The sequence below is a fragment of the Amphiura filiformis genome, chromosome 20, assembly GCF_039555335.1.
Source record: "Amphiura filiformis chromosome 20, Afil_fr2py, whole genome shotgun sequence".
Classification (NCBI taxonomy): domain Eukaryota; kingdom Metazoa; phylum Echinodermata; class Ophiuroidea; order Amphilepidida; family Amphiuridae; genus Amphiura; species Amphiura filiformis.
The window spans coordinates 55,878,357-55,892,318 of NC_092647.1; the positions used below are offsets into that span (position 1 = coordinate 55,878,357).

General features: G+C 36.4%; 1 protein-coding gene across 1 annotated transcript in view; it reads right to left on the reverse strand.

Moving 5' to 3' along the window:
* Positions 1-10,281, reverse strand: part of LOC140142978 (uncharacterized) — a 109,026-nt gene extending 98,745 nt beyond the window's left edge. The window contains exons 1-2 of the mRNA XM_072165004.1: positions 10,147-10,281; positions 65-242 (exon numbers count right to left, since the gene is read on the reverse strand). The gene's annotated coding sequence lies outside the window, so the exon portion shown is untranslated. The remainder of the gene's footprint in view (positions 1-64; positions 243-10,146) is intronic.
* Positions 10,282-13,962: the final 3,681 nt, after the last annotated feature.

The window sequence follows — 13,962 nt, forward strand, 5'->3', positions numbered from 1 at the left end:
CCTGTAAACAAGTCTAAATCCAAATTCAACTGCAAGAGAATAATCCTCTGCATTTGGTACTTACCAAATATATTTCTTCTGGGTTGTCAAACATTTACACCGGATGCATTCATGTAGAAATGCCACCCTAATCTGGCTTTGGTTCAATTTTCTGTGAGTCTTGGGTTTTGTTGCATGCAGGGCTCGCTGGATAATCCAATCCTTTTATCCACAGGTCATAGCATCCATATCAAAGTCACGTTCTATGATGAGAGAGAAGCAAGAAGCAAATTTCCCATGGTTAATTACACCTGTACCAGGAAATGTACCCAGCCTAAATTAGTTGACAGATCTACTTTCATCACAAACAGGTTTTACTATATCAGATCAGTATACAACTGCATCTGAAACCATTGTACCACTGTCTAGTTCTGTATTCTAAATTGAAATCACAGATATCAAGACTATTCATCCCTGCGCTGCATGTCGTGTACTAAGGCAGTGACTCAAGCCCGGATATTCGGGTACCCGCCTGTTTTTTCCCTACCCGGATACAAATTCCATTTACGGATTACCCGAATTAAAAAATAAAAAAAATTTTCAAATTCAAATTCAATGCATTTTGATATCATTAATAGAGTATGACATGAAAACTATGTATCAATTTTCATATTAAAATTACAAAACAATGTGCAAAATTCAATTTTCTTTTTTTTTTTCTTTTTTTTTTTTTAGGTCAACCATGATCCTAGCATTTAGGTCTAGGTCCAGAGACACTACAAAACCGAAAAAAAACTTTGAAAAAAAAAAAAAAAAATTTTATTATTTTTTTTTTTTTTGCAATTTCGGTACCAAGTTACCCGCCTCGAAATTTACCTCGGTACCCGAATACGTCATTACCCGATAGGTCACAGCCTTATCGTGTACAATAGGTTCACCGTTCATGATGCGAAAGTACATGTAAGAGCACAGAACAAATTTACATAAACCCACTAGATGTGCAACCAGCTGCTTATGACCCAAATATTAAATATATTTATTCAATCTTATGTTCGAAATTTCAAAATTGTTAAAATTATTATTATCAAAAATCTGTCCTAAAAATAAAAGTTTCATATATGTTGAAAACTCATCAAGTCTAGATAGCATTCCTAGTTGCTAAGTTAACAACCATTTTCGTTACTACTTTTAACATGTTTTCTTCTGTTTTTGCCATATAGCATGTACATGTTTCATCATTTACATCATTGGACTACATGTAATTTAGTGATTTTATCATACATTGGGTGTCACATGAGTACTGCACCTGTCTATGAATAAATACAATATGATCCATATACACATTGTACAATTGTACATCAGCCCTGGTAGCACCTGCAGTTTCCACCCACTTCCCTGTTTATATAAAGCAATATTTACTTTATTTGAATGTTTGTACATGTGTGTGTGTGCTCACTATTCAAAATCTAAAAAAATGAACAATCTAGCTAGGCCTTTTTAATAGGCAAAAACCTGTCACATTTAGCATTTTGAAAAGCAATTAGCTCTTAGCATAGATGCTCATATAGCATGTAGGCCTATATCTAAGGCTCCTTGGACCTGTCAAATTCATTAAAACACCTGTAGGACCTATCTATTTTGATTTGACAATGATTTTGATTGTACCATACTTTGTGAGCCATATATTTCCAAGTTTAGTTATTGACTCAGGTCCTTTCAGAGTCATTGTCACCAACTAGTTTTAGTTCATAGCAAGGTCATGGTTAATGCTAGCTTCTCTGGTCAAACTCAGTACACACAGTGGCCTAGCAAAGAGGGGGAGGGGTGCGGGCAAGAGGGCTTTTGACAAAATTTCCCATTGCAAGTTACCTTTTCCCTGTCCCTCTGCCCCCCCCTCTGAAATTGTCCTGGCTATACCACTGATGTACATCTTCTCTGGTGTTACCATGCAAGTACATTAACCCTAACCATGCTTAATTTAATCAAATCTAACAAAGCAAAACCACAGCACATGCATCTCATGCGATACCGTAACATAATCACCCTAAGTCATAAGCACAGTTTCGTTGGCCGGGCCAGTGAAACACCTGTGGCTACAGTGGCTACTAGTAAGTGATGCACTGATTTGCATTCAAGGGGTCCTGGCATCGAAACCCAGGGGTACCGAGCAACTTCTTTGTTCATCTTTTCTCTTTTTTCATTCCTTCTTTCTATTCCGATAGCTAAGAACCACTTGCAGCATTAGGGTTATTTAACCTCTTCTTCCACGTCATTGAGGCCTAATATAAACCCTAACCATGCTAAATCTAACAAAATCTTACAAAGACGCAACCTGTGGCTACTGGGTGACGATGCACTGCTTGGCATGCGCGCAGTCCTGGGGTCAAAACCCACAGGTACCAAGCAACTTCTTTGAATCTTTGTTCATATTCTCTCCTTTTTTGACAGGATCAAGCATAATGGGTCACATGTCGGAAATATAATATTGATCTTGAGATATAGCCAATAATTGTATTAAACTTCCTTGTATGTTATTGTAAGATAACTGTAAAATGACCATCTCTGGAACCAGAAGTCTAATTATGACAGGATTTTCAGCAAAATAAATTGATCTCAGTCTCATGCCAAAACAAAATTGTATTCATAATCAATTGGTAAAATTTTAGCGTGTTCACCGTCGGACAAGTTTTCATAATCATTTTTTAAATTCAAACTTCATAAAGAAGAGGTCATCAGGAAAACACAATGCCTGTAAGGGAACAACCTAAAAGTTCAATGAAGTCCTATTTCTAAATGAGAGTGCTTTTGTTAGGAATAGGGCTCAACTGAAATGGCATTTTTCTACTGATCCGATATCGATGTTATAATATCGGCCGATATCCGCTCCGATCTTGGTGAAAAAAAGGGAATAAAGTGTTGGGTTTTTGGGTTTTTTTTTTAATTTTCGTCGACTTTAGAGAACCACTGGACTTACTCTGAAGTGCTATGATCATTCACAGTTAATTTGATTTTTTTTAAACCGATATCCGATTCGATACCGATATCTCAAATATCGGGCTGATACAATATCTGATACGATTATCGGTTGAGCCCTGAAACATGTAAGGGTAAATTGTTGAAAAGTCCAACCTGAAAGATTGACTTTGACCAATATTTTAAGTTGCTTTTACACACAAAATCAGACTTTTTTAAACCCCCTCCCCTAACGAACTAATGAACATTGTCAAACAGAACTTTTACTTATAGGACATCATTGAACTTTTGGTTTGTTCCCTAATAAATCAATAACAAGCAGCATTTCATTGTTTATATTCAAGTTCATTGTTCCAAGGTAAGATCGCTGTGTTACTCTTTGTTTTCTTTTGTTTTGCTAGACGTCTATTTGTTTCCTATTGTCTCACATCGTGTATTTACTCTATCATTACCACTTCCTTGATTCTTAAGAATAGCAGTCATTGATTATTTGTTTACTTGTCCTTGCCGAAATGTGTATTGTTTTGCTAAATACAAATGCCAAGTAAATTCTTTATCTGGTTAATGACATTTGATAGAGAGTTGCCAGCCATAAATGATTGTCAGAAGCAAGGGCTACTTCCCTACCCAAACCAAGCTTGAGTTCCCTCCCCTCTCCTAGGGAGATAAAGGGGGGATACCCATATTGTAAAAACTTCCTTACTCCAGGTATAGAGGCTAAATTTTTGCAATAATTGAACATTTCTTTGTTTTTTGGTTTGAATTATGTCACCCAATATCTTATAATTTTTAACAGATCATGTACAAGAATGTTGCACATGTACAGAAATTGCTTGGCCTACAAAGACAGTTACAATGTATATGGTCATTTTCACGGTAAAGGGTGTAACTTTGGATTTTTAACATTTTAATCCGTAGTGTTCTAATAAAGCCACAGAATTCCATGATTTTTGGCCACATAAGTCATCTAGTTAGCAGCTACCTTGGGTAGCATAATCAGCTTTGGGAGTTACTGCGTTCAGTTTTAGCAGGCTTAAATGTACTTAATATTGCCATTTTGAAAAACTATAAAAAACAGTAACATTTTTGTAAAACCCTGTGTTTTCTTCAATTAGTTCATGGATACTTTTTCTTATCCTGAAAGTACAGTCATATGTTCAGTAAACACTGCCACATTAGATTTAATTGTGAACAGCCCTGCATTTTTGAGAACCGGACTTGATATTTGTCGTTTCGAGGCTTCATTTTCCGTTAACAATTGTTAACAAACTTTGTGGGTGTAGCTTTGGTTCATAATTCTTGGTTATTTCTTCACTTCTTCTTGATTCATAACAGTTGTTATCTTAACTTGAAATGGGTAACAAAAATTAGTCGATTTGCAAGCTTTTAAAATTTTTATAAAATCTTGACTTCAAAGAGCCGTTTTCCGTTAACTTTTTTGAAGCCTCCGAAACAAACTGTTCAGCAAGCTTGTGCAAATATAAATAAAAGAGCTCATCCAATCTATTTATCAAAATGTAGCAAAGTAGATCCTCAAGTCACATGTTTTTAAATCGTGGAGATATATATCACCGTTTGAAAATGGGACCCAATACAAACTTTCCGTTAACAATTGAAGCCTCCGAAACAAATGAAGCCTCCGAAACAACAGTAACATTAATTATCATCTATGCATATCTAAATTAGTGTGTTTCATACTGATATCTGCATTGTAATTATTACTTGATATGTGCAGAATGTCATAAAAAAAAAAAAAATTTGACATTATGGTTAATGTTTGAAAAATATACTGATACCCATAAAAGCCTGTTTCGGAGGCTTCACATGCAAAAAACACCATACAAGTTAACAAATGGGTGAAAAAATTAACATGTGATAAATCTACAATATCTGCCACATAGAATCATTGATTCAATACACACAAGAAAATAACAGCTTAGATGATCCCAACACTGTTGTTTTCAAAAAAACTACTTCTGCAATGTTTAACAATTGTTAACATGAAGCCTCCGAAACAAAAAATGACTTGCTGTGATAATTTAATTTTTGTCTCAACTGAAATTCAATACTTAGAAGCAAAGCATGAAAATGGGTAATTGTGATATTTTTTACCTATTTTTTTATGTCAACTTGTAGTAGTTAGCCAAATATTTTACTTTTATGATCACCTGTGTTGTTAACTGAAGCCTCCGAAACACAAATCGCTTGAATTGCCAATTCTAAAAATAACTCCAATTTCTGTGAAACTTGGCTGGGAGGTTCCTTTCATCAAGTAGTATTTGTACATGAAGTTAGACATTCAAATTATTTTAGGAACCCAATTAAAACTTAAAAAATATGTTTAAGGTTTGGAAATTTCCATTGTAAATGACACTTGATGTTAAAAATTTTCAAAACTGCAATTACAAACATAGCAAAACATGGTATAAAATTTAACTTATATCTGTTGACTTACTTTGGAATGGGATTTCACATGTATTCCAGCTTTCATGTCATAATTTTCTGAGGTTATGTAAAATACATTTTTCTTAGATTTTAACCAAAATGTTATGGAAATGTCAATTTTTTATTAGAAATCAAAAGGTTTAAGCCTTGAAACATTATTTTACTGGAATTTAAGTTGCTTCTATGCATGATTTCAGTAAACAGAAACATATTTAAGTGGTTTGAAATTTTGACCCTAAAAATCAAAAGTTACACCCTTTACCGTGAAAATGACCATATGCAAAGACTACCAATTTACCAAATAAATTTGATTTGATATAACCCTAACCGAACCGAGTTTCACTTAATCTCACTATTAAAACCACTGGACGTGCATACATTCCATGTGATGCGATGATGCAATCAGCTTAAAAGTCATAAATACCCAAGGAATCACTGGCCGGGCCAGCGTAACCCCCGTGGCTACAGGTCATGATCTTCTGTGTGGCATGCGAGGGGTCCGAGGTTCAAATCCAGGGGGTACTAAGTGACTTCTTTGTTCATTTTCTCTCCTTTTTCATTTCTTCTTTCTTCTGAGAGCAAACAAACTACAGCTTCGGTTAGGGTTAATGGATACCAGTAACTGCCACCTGTAGTACTGCAAAATCTGGCAATACAGAACAATAAGCTACCTGGCAGCATGTGGAGCCTATGTATACATAGTGTTTAAGTCCAAAGCAAATACTTATGAATGTTTATCAAGTCCTACTTGAACAAACTTCTTGTTTTAGGAGTAAGGACACCTCTTAGTCATAAGTAAAAACATTTAGAAGTCTTGAATTGTCTTCAAATGTGAAAACAGTCTATCTGGATTGTGACAATCTTTCAATCTTCATTTGCAATCAGGGGTAGGGGGAAAACTTGAATGTTGGTCAATCACATTTCAGGGGACTGGAAAATGGTAAAAAAAGGGGACAACTTAGCATCAAAATATGTAACTTTATAAGTCCCACTTGCAGAACAGATGCAGGTCTACACAGTGGCCACTGGCCAGGTCAGATTTTTTTATGTGAGAGCATTGGCAAACTGAACTTAAGGGGGGACAAAAATCATCAAATTTGTGTTAAAATGGTACATTTTTTCCTTATGTTTTTACCCCCCCCACTCTTGGTGCCGCTACTGGGTATTTTAAAAGTGGTTTTATGGTATCCAAATTGCAGTTAGGATCCCAGAAAGTGAGTCAAAATCAACACAGTACATTTCTTTCATCAAGCCCTGGAAAATTTATGAAATTGATTCTCAGTAAGATCTGCAAGGATCATTTTCATGTTGGTCACACATTTTCAAAAGCATGTGAGCATTGGAATCTGAATCAAGATCCAAGAAACTGTTCAGTACAAAACATTGGCATTTTAACTACATTTGTGATGGATGAATTTCACAAATTATCACACAACAAAACAAGCAGTAACTGATATCAAATGTTCAACAAAACAAGCAGAAATTAACTAGAAAGTAGAAGAGGTCAAAACACTGAAATGAATACTTGTAACTCAAGCACTTGTTTACTGCATAACATGAGAAGCATGAAATGTGTACGATTGATTTTGTGAGCCAACACTAGACATGATCTGGGTAAATTGTTGACAGCACTTGTAAGTAAACCATAAGGCAGGTCGGAGGGGAACATGTTCTAGAGGTGTTAGTCCCGGGGGGTTAGTACTCAAAAAAATATTCAGTCCTTAATACTTAATAGGGGGGGAACAAAACAATTTCAGAGTAAAATTCCAGGGTAAAATGTACGAGAAGGCATGTACATTCTAAAATTTTGTAATCTCAAGCTACAAATTGTGATCAACAAAATGTGCGCACTTTACAACTTGGGTGTAACACTATGACTTTTAAATGAGTAATAATAACTCCAAACGGTCATTTTTAGCTAATGAGTTAATGACCATAGGGGTAGATCCCGGGGGGATAAATCCCCCCAATATTTTGATAGGGGGATGGTCCATACAATCATCCCCCCAATGTTGACACCTGTATATGGGTTTCTAACCAAAATGAACCCTATATTTGGTCATTTTAAACTAAAAAGTGCCAATTTTTTTGCGCTTCGCGCAAATTAATTCCAGTCTTGTACTATATTTCGCCATTTTAGCTTCAATATGGCAAATTTTTTAACATGCTTCGCGCGCATTTGTACCATAAACTTATTTTGTCGGCAAAAGGTGCTGGATTCACTGGACTTCAAGATATTTACTCCAACCCCAATGTCAAAAAGAAATCTATGCCACTGTTAATGATGTATATTTTTGGTTTCTTTTTAGGACATGAAGGGGGATCAAAAAATTTTAGACCATAAAAGGGGATAAAAAACCACTCTTTTTAGGGGATCAAAATTTTTTGACGTCAAGGTTCCAACTTTTCCAACCCCCATCAAAGTATTTATGAACACTCCCTAACCGAGACCTGCGGCCTGCGCTCATCATAATACATTGGGTATTATCTCAGGCTCAGAAATCCGATGTGAATCCGTGAATCGATTTGCGCAAAGATTCTCGTACAAAATCATCCGAGCGAATCCATATGGATTCATGTAATGTATTGGCAGTTTACAGAAAGACAAAAATATGTACCAGTACTACAATGTATAAAGTTTAACTCCTGGTTTGACTATTTATATCGGGACTTCATTTTTTAAGCAACTGAACCCCCAAAATGGCAAATTATGGTATAATAAAAATCATTAATAATTTTTACAATAATACTGATTTGAGCGCGCATTTTAACAGCAAAAACAGCCATCGTTTGTGTGCTGATCTTTCGTTCGCCAAAGCTGCCACCTTGGATGACTAAATCAAACTGTATGAGGGCAGTATTTTTTTCAATCATTGTGCAGTGGGAGCCGGAGGTAGATTTGTGCAAATCAAGGATTCTTGCAAAATTCTCTTGCGAGTTAATCCAAATGGATTCGCCCGCACTGCCACGGATTTCTAGGCCTGTATCTCATAACGTCCAAATGATTATGAGGGTTCGATCTTCCTAGTTACTAGGACTAGGTCTTACACATGTCATGTGTGTCTTGATTGAGTAAATCTATCTACTATCCATGACGACACACTAGTTTAATTAGTCCGTACTATTACGCTGCCTTTCGTATTCGCAGAGGAAGACAATTTTGACCTCGTTTGTTTACAAACAGAGAGGACAGAGGTAGACAAAGGGCCTGTCAAAACTGTTCCGCTTATCCAAATAATCAAGTATCAAAAGGATGGTCCACAATGAATAGAGTGATTCACGCAACATGAATAGGGGATTAAAAAACTGTGAAGTACAGGACCATGTGCTTCTTTTGTCCAATTTGGCATCAAGATTTCGAATGAAAACAACTGTCAGACCCAGAACACGATCATGTCAGAAATTAATATTTTGTTCTGGGTCTGATTATTGGGACTATAGTTTAATAAGTACTTTGTGGATAGAGATAGAGCTTGGAACTACTTCAGGCACTCAATCGTCGCCAATTTTCAAATGTATCAAAACAATTCTTGTGAAGTTTATGTTGTAAACAAAATTTATTTTGATGACTATATATCGTCAGAGCAAAGTTGGCCAATTTGAGCAACTTGAACTTTTTCAGGTGATATACTGTCGTGATCAGCGTTGTTTATATTTCCGAAATTCTATTGGTATTTTTTTGACATTGCTTCACCTGGCTGGTGTCATCATGGTCATGCTTCACTGATTCTGACATATGTTTGAGATCAGTGAGATAGCTCCACACCCCAGGGGGGCCACTCATATATAAAAGTTGTAAGCATGCGTGTGAATGCACTTCAGAAAAGCACCCTTAACAAGGACAACCATTGTGTCTTCAAAATGACCCTTAACAAGGATAATAGTTTGTTAACCATACCCTTAACAAGGACAAAGTTACAAGTGGATTAAATCCAACCCTTAGCAAGGATGCATGATCAATTTTGAAGAAAAAAGTAAAAGACATCAACTTTCAAGGTTTCTTATTTCCTTTATTATTATACACTTTCCTAACTGGATTTGGTATGCTTAGGCCTACTCAGTTATCATTATTCAACATAATTATCGCCTGCATTATTAGGGCAGTATATTTTATTATGACGATTGTAGGGGTAGGAATGTGATTAGATTTAACTACCCTTAGCACGGACACATGGTGTCAAAAATGACACCCTTATATTTGCTATAATCAATGATTTTGAGACCCTTAACACGGGCCCGTGCGGGCCCGTGTTGCAGTAGAAAAACCACCCATATTCCGCGTTTTTGTTCACACGCATGCTTACAACTTTTTATATGAGTGGCCCCCCTGGGCTCCACACACATTCTATTCAATCCATCAGCGGTTATCACTGACCTGAGGCTGAGGAAAGACTTTTCGATCAGCATGTGTCTTACTCTTCAGAGCAGAGTCTAGTGATGTATTAGTTCCAGTAACTGTAACTCGTCGTACCTAGGTCCGTAGATGTCATTATGTTTATGATAAAGACTGAAGTCTTGCTGGCAGGACTAAGTGATGTATGTAAGATAATTTGTATGTCATACTCATGTTGTACTGACAGTACATGTACTGTACATGATAAATGCATGCATTATGATCATCATGATCATGTGTGCAAAGAATACCGGTAACACATGAACACTGAGTCAGAGAAGATGAGCTGTTGTCAACAGTGTTGAGCATGTGATTTGTGAAATTGTGCCCAATTGCCTTAACAATTATGTACTTACTGTAAAAACAACGAACAGAGAAGATACTACATCAAGAATAGCCTTTCATTTCTTCTTTTCCATAAATTTCCTATGTGTACAAACGCAAGCTTTTTCCCATGCACGAACTGTATTGTACCAGCCCTGTAAAATGGATATCAATTCAATCGATCACTGTCATCTATATTGTTTTGATGGTGTGTGGTGGCGCAGTGGGGTTTCCATTATCAGCCTCTCTAACATACATTAGCTTACAAAGCTTGTATCTTTTGCATACCACTGATTACGTGTATGTGCAGCTAGTGGAAGTGGTGGTACGTTTGCTTGTAAAACATAAGGTTAACATCCTTTTTTTCGGCGTTTCAACAAAAAGAAGGTGCAGGCACCTGAATCTTGAATCTTGAATCTTGAATTGTATACTCCAGAAGAAGCTGAAAACTTGTCCAAGGAGTTGTGCTGTGCTGACGTGCTAATCGTGCTCAAAAAAAAATCTGAAGTTCAGATTGCAGAAAAAGAAATGCTGTAGGCCCTAAATATTCAAAAATTCCATTCAGGGCACCGGTATGAACTTTTCAACAGTATTTTTGTTGGACATGAGAGCACATCAGACATATCGAATTGAATTCTGAATGTCCTTCTGATATAATTTTCTTTAATTCGCAATATAATATAATGCAAGTTTAGGGACCGTTCACAAACACTTGCTGATGCAAAAAGGGGGGGCCCTAAAAATTTTTGACCCTCCTAAGGGGGCCCTGAAAAAATGTCCACAAATTTTTCTGGGAAAATTAAGTTTATATGCTTTTCTATGGGGTTGACCGATAATTTTCATGTCAAAAAGGGGGTGGCCCTGAAATTTTCGAGGTAAAGGGGGGGCCGAAAAAATTTTGCGATCAAATTTATTTGCATCAGGCCCCCCTTACCCCTTACAAGTGTTTGTGAACGGTCCCCTAATAGTTCACATTATTTTTTGAAGTAAACTTTCTAAATCTACATGATAGGCCTACTCAAAAAAGTTTAAAAACTTAAAAGTGTATGTAGCCGACGATCAATTTAAAATTTTGATCTTTTATAGGCCTATTGAAGATATACATTTTTTCTCCAAAAAGACCTTTTTTTTTTTTTTTTTTTTTTGTTGGTGTTTTGGAAAAAAAATCAATATCTTCAATACGAAAGGTCAACATTTGATCGTTAACTGGACTAGACTTAGCAAGTTAGCAACACATATTCAAATATGTTAAATATCAAAAATATAAATTTTTAATTATTTGCCATAAAATGTGTAGGCCTATATTATATTGCGAATTTCAACAAATCAAAATTATTTGATATCCGCAGAACTTCCCAGAAGGACATTCAGGATGTCCAAGCGTTCATATCCTAGACTTTAAAAAAGGATACACTTTTGAATTTTCTTCTTTAAAACAATTAGTATTGTAACATTCTCAACAAAACGATATAAATCACCATATTGCAAATTTGGCAATCACTGCCCACTATTTGGAAACTCAGCATAGGCCTGAGGTTGCTACTATTTTAAATTAAAGGGTTCGTACGGCCACGGGTCATGGAAAACCGTGGAAAGTCATGAAATTTTGCTTTCTCATTTTCAGGCCTGAAAAGTCATGAAAAAAATCGCTTTAAAAAGTCATGGAATTTCAAAACCTCCCTCCCCCACACCACTATGTCTTCTGAAGGTATTTAGTCAACGATTTAGCTGGATTATTTAAGGCATCGCCTCCGACTTTGGATGATGCGTATGCACATGAAAAAAATAGGCCTACAAAATGATTTCCGAATTAAATTTTCTTCTGACTTTCAAATGGTTCATAGGCCTACACATTGATATTACGCTAGTTTACTTCGAGGACTGTTAAATATTAAAAATATAAAATTTTCATTATTTGCCATAAAATGTGTAGGCCTATATTATATCGCGAAAGTGAAGGTCATTCTAAATGTTGTTTGGAATTTTTTGAATGAAAAAATTGGCAACAATCTAAGAAAACAGCAGTATTGGCTACTGAGTGAACTTCAGTGAAGCTCCATTCAGATACATGTAGCCGATTTATATACTGAGGCCTATAGGTCTACGGTCAGTAGGGCCTACAGATTCATAAGGCCTAATGCAGGCTATTTTGTCTTAAATATTAAGCGTACGCAGCTTTCGGCTGAATCACTATATAGCAGATTATGTTAGGACATTTATATTTTGATTTTTGCATTTTGATGATTTTTACGATCGTCCGGATAAGCAAATCACTGAATTCATTGATCTATATAATGTGATTTTTGCAGGAATCTGTTATGCTAGTTGGAGTCCCGGCATCATCCCTAAAAAATTATGACCCCTCTCCCTCTATTTTTGGTATAAATATTTTACGACCCACCAGTATATTGACCTCCCCCATTTCGAAGAAAATGACAGCCCCTTAGGGGCTGTGCAATAATTATGAGCCCTGGGGGCCCAGGGTATATAAAATTTCCAAACGGCCCGCCAAAAATCGCTTGCCCCTCGGCCCCCCTCTCGGCCTGCCAAAAATCGCTTGCCCCCCCCGGCCCTACATGCCAAATTTTTTGGATCCCAATTTGCAAACCTTAAAATGGTTTAGAACTTTAGTTGCGAGCGCAGCGAGCAGCCAAGGGAAAATTTGCATAAAGCGTTTCCGTAGGCCTATATGTTATGTTTTCCTAAGCCTGTTTATAGAAGGCGCCCCATGAAACGGTGTTCCAAAAATCGCTTGCTCCCCACTCTTGGCTGGCCAAAAATTGCTTGCCCCCCCTTCGGCTCGCCAAAATGTATTGCCCCCCCCACAATTTTACAGGGTTTATAATTATTGCACAGCACAGCACCTTACAGCTCCTTAAAGGAGTATTTCGTGATCCTATATAGCATCCTCTTTTTATGACATTTTTCAGTAGATATCCACGAAAAAAGCTTATTCCGAAAATTTCAGTTGATTCTGATTTTGTGTTTGCGAGTTATGCATGATTATGTGCATTACACTGCCCCATAGACAATGTGTAATTTCCTTCTGGTATACCAGAACGAAATTAAAATTTCACGATTTCTTTGCTAAACGAATTAATCTGCAAGAAATATTTTGCAAATAAACATTACATTATTTTTTTTTGAGTAAAGTGGGGGATGATGCTGTGGATCACGAAATGCCCTTTTAATAGGCCTACTCCACTAGGAACATGACTTTGGAAGCCCGATTGGATTTGGAAGGTGACTGAAAGCCTAGACACCAAAAAAGGGGTCTAATTTCGGTGAGAAGTCTGAAAGCCTGTAGAAAATCTTACGGGGATCTTTCCATGAGACTGTAACAAATTTTTGGGGCAAAACATAAAAGGCCATGTGTCCTGAACTCGCCACCCTTATCATGCTTATAGCGTTACATCACAAATAATGAATTTTACACCAATCGAGTTTCTAATTAGATTATCTCCACAATTATCAACCTAAACTAGCAAAAGTATACATTTTTGGAAAGCTGAAGGCATAATCAATTCAAATATACACATTTCAACTCATTATACAGGGTGACCTTCAAGTTATACAGGGTTGAATAAAAAAGATTCGGATAAAAATGGGTTAGGCCTACTTAATGCATTGCTTATTACCAACTTTGCAGTGAACTGGAAGTAAAAAAAAAACAGCTGTTTGGTGATCTCGGAATACAGGATGTTCCAAAGTATGTTAGATTTTTTTACCGTTCAACATATTTTGAACTGAAACATGTTGCCCCTAACCCATACAGAAAAAAAAGTAAGTCCATATTTATCTAGATTCCTCATCAAATTTCCCTTCAGAAAAGCTATACTTTGAGGATA